Here is an 8679-nt window from a genome sequence, read left to right on the forward strand (position 1 = left end):
ACTGTCCTTCTTTAGACGAGTTGAGTATCTGGAGCATCAGGATTTGTGGGTTCGATTACAGGCTCAAAATGACCAGAAACAAAGTACTCTCTTCTGAAACTCATCAGTTTATTCTTGTTCTGAGAAATGAAGGCTATTCCATGCGAGAAATTGCCAAGAAACTGAAGATCTTGTACAACGCTGTGTACTACTCCCTTCACAGAACAGCGTAAACTCTCTCTAACCAGAATAGAAAGAGGAGTGGGAGGCCCCGGTGCAAAACTAAGCAAGAGAACAAATACCTTAGAGTGTCTAGTTTGAGAAACAGACGCCTCACAAGTCCTTAACTGGCAGCTTCATTAAATAGTACCTGCAAAACACCAGTCTCAACATCAACAGTGAAGAGGCGACTCCGGGATGCTGGCCTTCTAGGCAGAGTTGCAAAGAAAAAGCCATATCTCATAAGATTACGATGGGCAAAAATAAACAGACAGCCAGCGGTGAGACACACAGAGGTTTGTGTCTCACCGCTAGCTGTCAGCATATGATGGCATCAGCAACAAGAGAATGGCGGAGGAGGAGCATTTGCGTACCGATAGGATACAGTCTATCACAGTGCCATCCGTTTTGTCACCAAAGCCACATATATTACCCACCACTGCGACCTGTACCCGCTCGTTGGCTGACCATCGCTTCATACTCGTCGCCAAACCCACTGGCTCCAGGTCATCTACAAGTCTCTGCTAGGTAAAGCCCCGCCTTATCTCAGCTCACTGGTCACCATAGCAGCACCCACCCGTAGCAGGTGCTCCAGCAGGTATATCTCACTGGTCACCCCCAAAGCCAATTCCTCCTTTCGCCGCCTCTCATTCCAGTTCTCTGCTGCCAATGACTGGAACGAACTGCAAAAATCACTGAAGCTGGAGACTCTTATCTCCCTCACTAGCTTTAAGCACCAGCTGTCAGAGCAGCTCGCAGATCACTGCACCTGTACATAGCCCATCTGTAAACAGCCCTTCCAAATACCCCCATACTGTATTTATTTATTTATCTCGCTCCTTGCACCCCAGTATCTCTACTTGCACATTCATATTCTGCACATCTACCATTCCAGTGTTTAATTGCTATATTGTAATTACTTTGCCACCATGGCCTTTTTTTAATTGTCTTTACCTCCCTTATCTTACCTAATTTTCACTCACTGTATATAGACTTTTCTTTTTTCTACTGTATTATTGACCCTATGTTTGTTTATTCCATGTGTAACTCTGTGTTGTTTTATGTGTCGAACTGCTTTGCTTTATCTTGGCCGGGTCGCAGTGTAAATGAGAACTTGTTCTCAACCAGTCTACCTGGTTAAATAAAGATGAAATAAAAAATAAATAAAAATGGGAAGAGTCTAGCTCCGTTTTGTAAGAGCAAGACTGTGGTTATATGAAGAAACCAGACAACATATGCTGAACAGAAATATAAACACAACATGTAAAGTGTTCAAATGTTTAATGAGCTGAAATAGAGATCAAATACATTTTTCATACGCACAAAAAGTGTACTTCTCAGAAACAAATTTGTTTATATCCCTGTTAGCGAGCATTTCTCCTTTGCCAAGTGGTTTGCTGATGTAAACGTTGTGAACAGAGTGCCCCGTGGTGGCAGTATGGTATGGGCAGACATAAGCTATGGACAACAAAATATCATTTTATCGATGGCAATTTGAATGCACAGAGATACCATGACAAGATCCTGAGGTCCGTTGTCGTGCCATTCATCCACCGCCATCAGCATGTTTCAACATTATAATGCATGGCCCCTTGTCACAAGAATCGTTCTTCCGTGGCCTGCACATTTTTTTATTTTATTCTAGGATCCTTTCTAGTCCTCATTTGGACTAATCTTCCAAGAGTTCTTAAACATTAAAATACAATTTCTAATATGTCACCCATTGCCATTGAGCAGATTTGGGATGCTCTGGATCGACGTGTATGACAGCGTGTTCCAGTTCCCACCAATATCCAGCAACTTTGCACATCCATGGAAGAGGAGTGGGACAACATTCCGCAGGCCACAATCAACAGCCTGATCAACTCTATGAGAAGGAGATGTGTCGCGCTGACTAGTGGTTACACTAACTGAGGAAATACTTTTTATTCTTCTGGATTTCATTCTTTAATAGCTCTTAAACAAAGTGTGTCTTGACTAGGAAACATGTATCTAAGACCAACAGATGGATTTCTGTATTCCCAGTCATGTGAAATCCATAGATTTGGGCCTAATGAATTTATTTCAATTGACTGATTTCTTTACATGAACTGTAACCCAGTAAAATTGTTGAAATTGTTGCATGTTAAATTTATAAATTTATATCAGTGTACTCTAAATGAAGCCTTTAAAATTGATAAATCAATATACACTGCATTTGGAAAGTATTCAGACCCCTTGACTTTTTCCACATTTTGTTACGTTACAGCCTTATTCTAAAATGACGAGGGGGAAAAAACTATTTAATCCATAATTGCAAAGTTAAAACATGTTTTTATTTTTTTGGGCAAATTTATGAAAAAAAAAAAACTGGTATCACATTTACATAAGTATTCAGACCCTTTACTCAGTACTTTGTTGAAGCCCATTTGACACCGATTACAGCCTTGAGTCTTGGGTATGACGCTACAAGCTTGGCACACCTGTATTTGGGGAGTTGCTCCCATTCTTCTCTGCAGATCCTCCCATGCTCTATCAGGTTCAATGGGGAGCGTCGCTGCACAGCTATTTTCAGGTCTCTCCAGGGTTGTTGTCCTGTTGGAAGGTGAACCATTGCCCCAGTCTGAGGTCCTGAGCACTCTGGAGAATTTCACGGGTCTCTCTGTACTTTGCTCTGTTAATCTTTCCCTCAATCCTGACTAGTCTCCCAGGACCTGCCACTGAAAACCATCCCCACAGCATGTCCCGAAGGGATGGTGCCAGGTTTCCTCCAGACGTGATGCTTGGCATTCAGGCCAAATCTGAGTTTCATCAGACCAGAGAATCTTGTTTATTGTCTGAGAGTCCTTTATGTGCCTTTTGGCAACCCCAAGTGGTCTGTCATGTGCCTTTTACTGAGGAGTGGCTTCCGCTTTCCACTCTACCATAAAGGCCTGATTGGTCGAGTGCTGCAGAGATTGTTGTACTTCTGGAAGGTTCTCCCATCTCCACAGAGGAACTCTGGAGCTCTGTCAGAGTGACCATCGGGTTCATGGTCACCTCCCTGACCAAGGACCTTCTCCACCGATTGCACAGTTTGGCCAGGCAGCAAGCTCTAGGAATAGTCTTGGTGGTTCCAAACTTCTTCCATTGAAGAATGATGTGCCCCCTGTGTTCATGGGGACCTTTAATGCTGCAGAAATATTTTGGTACCCTGCCCTAGATCTGTGACTCGACACAATCCTGTCTCGGAGCTCTACGGACGATTCCTTCAACTTCATGGCTTGGTTTTTGCTCTGACATAAACTGTCAACTGTTGGACCTTATATAGACAGGTGTGTGCCTTAATTGAATTTACCACCCGGTGGGTCAATGGAAACAGGATGCAATACTTGTGTCAATAAGGTAGTTCTGTTTTTTATTTCTAATACATCTGCAACATGAAAAAAACAACAGTTTTCACTTTGTCATTATGTCATATTATGTGTGAAGATTGATGAGGATTTTTTCTATTTAATCCATTTTACAATATGGCTGTAATGTAACAAAATTTGGAAAAAGTCAAAGGATCTGAATACTTTCCGAATGCACTGCATATGTCGTAAACGCCTTTAGTAATGAGTTGATACAATTCTAAGTCTGCAAGGTTAAAACCACCCTCAGATTTAGGAAGATGAAAAACTTTCCTTTTTATTCTGTTAATTGTATTTGCCCATATAAAGTCTGTTATGACAGAGTGTACGTTTTTAAAGAACGGCTTCGGTGGGATAAGTTAATCCTTACCATTGTGACAATGAGTCGTCATAATGCTGCATCAAATGTAAATGATCTTAGGTGCATTGAATACATCTGTTACAGCTATTGTAAGCAGTAATAATGAGCCTATAAACCAGAGTTACACTGTTAGCACTGAGGTGGTATGCAATAGTAGGAAGACCACTTTATGCAGTTCACCCTGCACTATTAGCTCCAATGTAAATAACACGAGTAAGTCTAACTCTGATAAGCTTCACAGTAAAGCATTAAAAACAATCAAGCAACCAAGAAAAGTGCTACAAATAGCCCATATTAACATATGTAGCCTAAGAAACAAGGTCCATGAAGTCAATAACTTGCTTGTAACAGATGACATTCATATTCTGACTATCTCTGAAACTCACTTAGATAATACCTTTGATGATACAGTGGTAGCAATACATGGTTATACATGGTTATAACATCTACCGAAAAGACATAAATACCAACGGAGGCGGTGTTGCTGTCTATACTCAGAACCACATTCCTGCAAAGCTTAGAGACGATCTAATGTTTAATACAGTTGATGTGATATGGCTACAGGTTCATCTGCCTCACCTAAAGCCCATTCTTGTGGGAAGCTGCTATAGACCACCAAGTGCTAACAGTCAGTATCTGGATAATACGTGTGAAACGCTTGATAATGTATGTGATATGAACAGAGAAGTATATTTTCTGGGTGATTTAAATATTGACTTGCTATCATCAATCTTCCCACTCAGGAAAAACGTCAAACTGTAACCAGTGCCTGCAAACTTGATCAGGTTATCAGTCAACCTACCAGGGTAGTTACAAACAGCACAGGAATGAAATCATCAACATGTATTGATCACATTTTTACTAACGCTGCAGATATTTTCTTTAAAGCAGTATCCAAATCCATAGGATGTAGTGATTACAATATAATATCCATATCTAGGAAAACCAAAGTTCCAAAGGCTGGGCCTAACATAGTGTATAAGAGGTCACACAATAACTTTTGTAGTGACTCATATGTTGATGTAAAGAATATTTGCTGGTCTGTGGTGTGTAATGAGGAGCAACCAGATGCTGCATTTATGAAACTACTTATTCCAGTTACTAATAAGCACGCAACCATTAAGAAAATGACTGTAAAAACTGTTAAATCCCCTTGGATTGATGAGGAATTGAAAAATTGTATGGTTGAGAGGGATGGCAAAAGGTATGGCAATTAAGTCTGGCAGCCCAACTGATTGGCAAACGTACTGCAAATTAAGAAATCATGTGACTAAACTAAATAAAAATAAACTACAATATGAAACAAAGATAAATTATATAAAGAATGATAGTAAAAAGCTTTGGGGCACCTTAAATTAAATTTGGGGAAAGAAAGCCAACTCGGCTCCTTCATTTATTGAATCAGATGGCTCATTCATCACAAAGCATCCAACTATATCGGACCCAAATATGAAAGACAAGAATTGTACTTTTGAATTCCGTAAAGTCAGTGTAGAATAGATGAAAAAAATCATTGTTGTCTATCAACAATGACAAGCCACCAGGGTCTGACAATTTAGATGGAAAATTACTGAGGATAATAGCAGACGATATTGCCACTCCTATTTGCCACATCCTCAATCTAAGCCTACTGGACAGCGTGTGTTTAGTAGGCTTAAATTGTAGGGAAGCTAAAGTCATTCCGCTACCCAGGAATAGTAAAGCCCCCTTTACTGGCTCAAATAGCAGACCAATCAGCCTGTTACCAAACCTTAGTAAACTTTTGGAAAAAAATGTTTTTGACCAGATACAATGCTAGTAAACAAATTGACAACAGAATGTCAGCATACTTGTAGAGAAGGACACTCAACAAGCACAACACTTACACAAATGACTGATGATTGGCTGAGAGAAATTGATGATAAAATGATTGTGGGGGTTGTCTTGTTAGACTTCTGTGTAGCTTTTTACATCATTGATCATAGTCTGCTGCTGGAAAAACGTATCTGTTATGGCTTTACACCACCTGCTATAATGTGGATAAAGAGTTACTTGTCTAACAGAACACAGAGGTTGTTCTTTAATGGACGCCTATAAAATATAATCCAGTCAGAATCAGGAATTCTGAGGGTAGCTGTTTAGGCCCCTTGCTTTTTCAATTTTTACTAACGACATGCCACTGACTTCAAATCAAATCAAATTTTATTTGTCACATACACATGGTTAGCAGATGTTAATGTGAGTGTAGCAAAATGCTTGTGCTTCTAGTTCCGACAATGCAGTAATAACCAACGAGTAATCTAACCTAACAATTTCACAACAACTACCTTATACACACAAGTGTAAAGGGATGAAGAATATGTACATAAAAATATATGAATGAGTGATGGTACAGAACGGCATAGGCAAGATGAAGTAGATGGTATCGAGTACAGTATATACATATAAGATGAGTAATGTAGGGTATGTAAACATATAAAAGTGGCATTGTATAAAGTGGCTAGTGATACATGTATTACATAAAGATGGCAAGATGCAGTAGATGGTATAGAGTACAGTATATACATATGAGATGAGTAATGTAGGGTGTTATTATTATTATTGCACATTATATTAAATGGCATTGTTTAAAGTGGCTAGTGATACATTTTTTACATCCATTTTTCCATTATTAAAGTGGCTGGAGTTGAGTCAGCATGTTGGCAGCAGCCACTCAATGTTAGTGGTGGCTGTTTAACAGTCTGATGGCCTTGAGATAGAAGCTGTTTTTCAGTCTCTCGGTCCCTGCTTTGATGCACCTGTACTGACCTCGCTTCTGGATGATAGCGGGGTGAACAGGCAGTGGCTCGGGTGGTTGTTGTCGTTGATGATCTTTATGGCCTTCCTGTGACATCGGGTGGTGTAGGTGTCCTGGAGGGCAGGTAATTTGCCCCCGGGAGTGATGCGTTGGCATTGTGCAGACCTCACTACCCTCTGGAGAGCCTTACGGTTGTGGGCTGAGCAGTTGCCGTACCAGGCGGCGATACAGCCCAACAGGATGCTCTCGATTGTGCATCTGTAAAAGTTTGTGAGTGCTTTTGGTGACAAGCCGAATTTCTTCAGCCTCCTGAGGTTGAAGAGGCGCTTCTGCACCTTAATCACCACGCTGTCTGTGTGGGTGGACCAATTCAGTTTGTCCGTGATGTGTACGCTGAGGAACTTAACTTACTACCCTCTCCACTACTGTCCCGTCGATGTGGATAGGGGGGTGCTCCCTCTGCTGTTTCCTGAAGTCCACGATCATCTCCTTTGTTTTGTTGACGTTGAGTGTGAGGTTATTTTTCTGACACCACACTCCGAGGGCCCTCACCTTCTCCCTGTAGGCCGTCTCGTCGTTGTTGGTAATCAAGCCTACCACTGTAGTGTCATCTGCAAACTTGATGATTGAGTTGGAGGCGTGCATGGCCACGCAGTCGTGGGTGAACAGGGAGTACAGGAGAGGGCTCAGAACGCACCCTTGTGGGGCCCCAGTGTTGAGGATCAGCGGGGTGGAGATGTTGTTACCTACCCTGGGGGCGGCCTGTCAGGAAGTCCAGCACCCAGTTGCACAGGGCGGGGTCAAGACCCAGGGACTTTGTCCTCAAAGCGAGCAAAGAAATTGTTTACTCTGTCTGGGAGCAAGACATCCTGGTCCACGACGGGGCTGGTTTTCTTTTTGTAATCCCGTGATTGACTATAGACCCTGCCACATACCTCTTATGTCTGAGCCGTTGATTTGCGACTCTACTTTGTCTCTATACTGACGCTTAGCTTGTTTGATTGCCTTGCGGAGGGAATAGCTACACTGTTTGTATTTGGTCATGTTTCCGGTCACCTTGCCCTGGTTAAAACCTTTTTGGAATAGGGGGCAGCATTTTCACTTTTGGATGAATAGCGTGCCCAGAGTGAACTGCCTCCTACTCTGTCCCAGATTCTAATATATGCATATTACTATTGATATTGGATAGAAAACACTCTGAAGTTTCTAAAACTGTTTGAATGATGTCTGTGAGTATAACAGAACTCATATGGCAGGCGAAAACCTGAGAAAAATCCAAACAGGAAGTGGGAAATCTGAGGTTTGTAGTTTTTCAAAAGCTTGGTCTACCGAATACACAGTGTCTATGGGGTCAAGTTGCACTTCCTAAGGCTTCCACTAGATGTCAACTGTCTTTAGAAAATAGTTTCAGGCTTCTGCTATAAAGGAGGGGGGAATGGGAGCTGAATGAGTCATGGGTCTGGCAGAGTGTCTCAGGCTCGTGACGCGCGGTCCCGACAGAGTTAGCTCTCGTTCCAGTGCTTTTCTACAGACAATGGAATTCTCCGGTTGGAACCTTGTTGATGATTTATGTTAAAAACATCCTAAAGATTGATTCCATACATCATTTGACTTGTTTCCACGACCTGTAACGGAACTTTTCGAGTTGTTGTCTGGACGTAGTGCTCGCGCCTCATGAAGATGGATTACTGGGCTGAACACGCTAACAACAAGTGGCTATTTGGACATAAATGATGGACTTTATGGAACAAATCAGTCATTTATTGTCAAACTGGGATTCCTGGGAGTGCATTCTGATGAAGATCATCAAAGGTAAGTGAATATTTATTTCTAACTTCTGTTGAATCCAACATGGCGGATATTTCTTTGGCTGGAAGGGGCTCTGAGCGCCGTACTCAGATTATGCTTTTTCCGTAAAGGTTAAAAAAAAATATCACACAGCGGTTGCATTGAGGAGAAGTCTATGTTTAATT

This window comes from Oncorhynchus nerka, linkage group LG10 (assembly GCF_034236695.1).
Source record: "Oncorhynchus nerka isolate Pitt River linkage group LG10, Oner_Uvic_2.0, whole genome shotgun sequence".
Taxonomy (NCBI): domain Eukaryota; kingdom Metazoa; phylum Chordata; class Actinopteri; order Salmoniformes; family Salmonidae; genus Oncorhynchus; species Oncorhynchus nerka.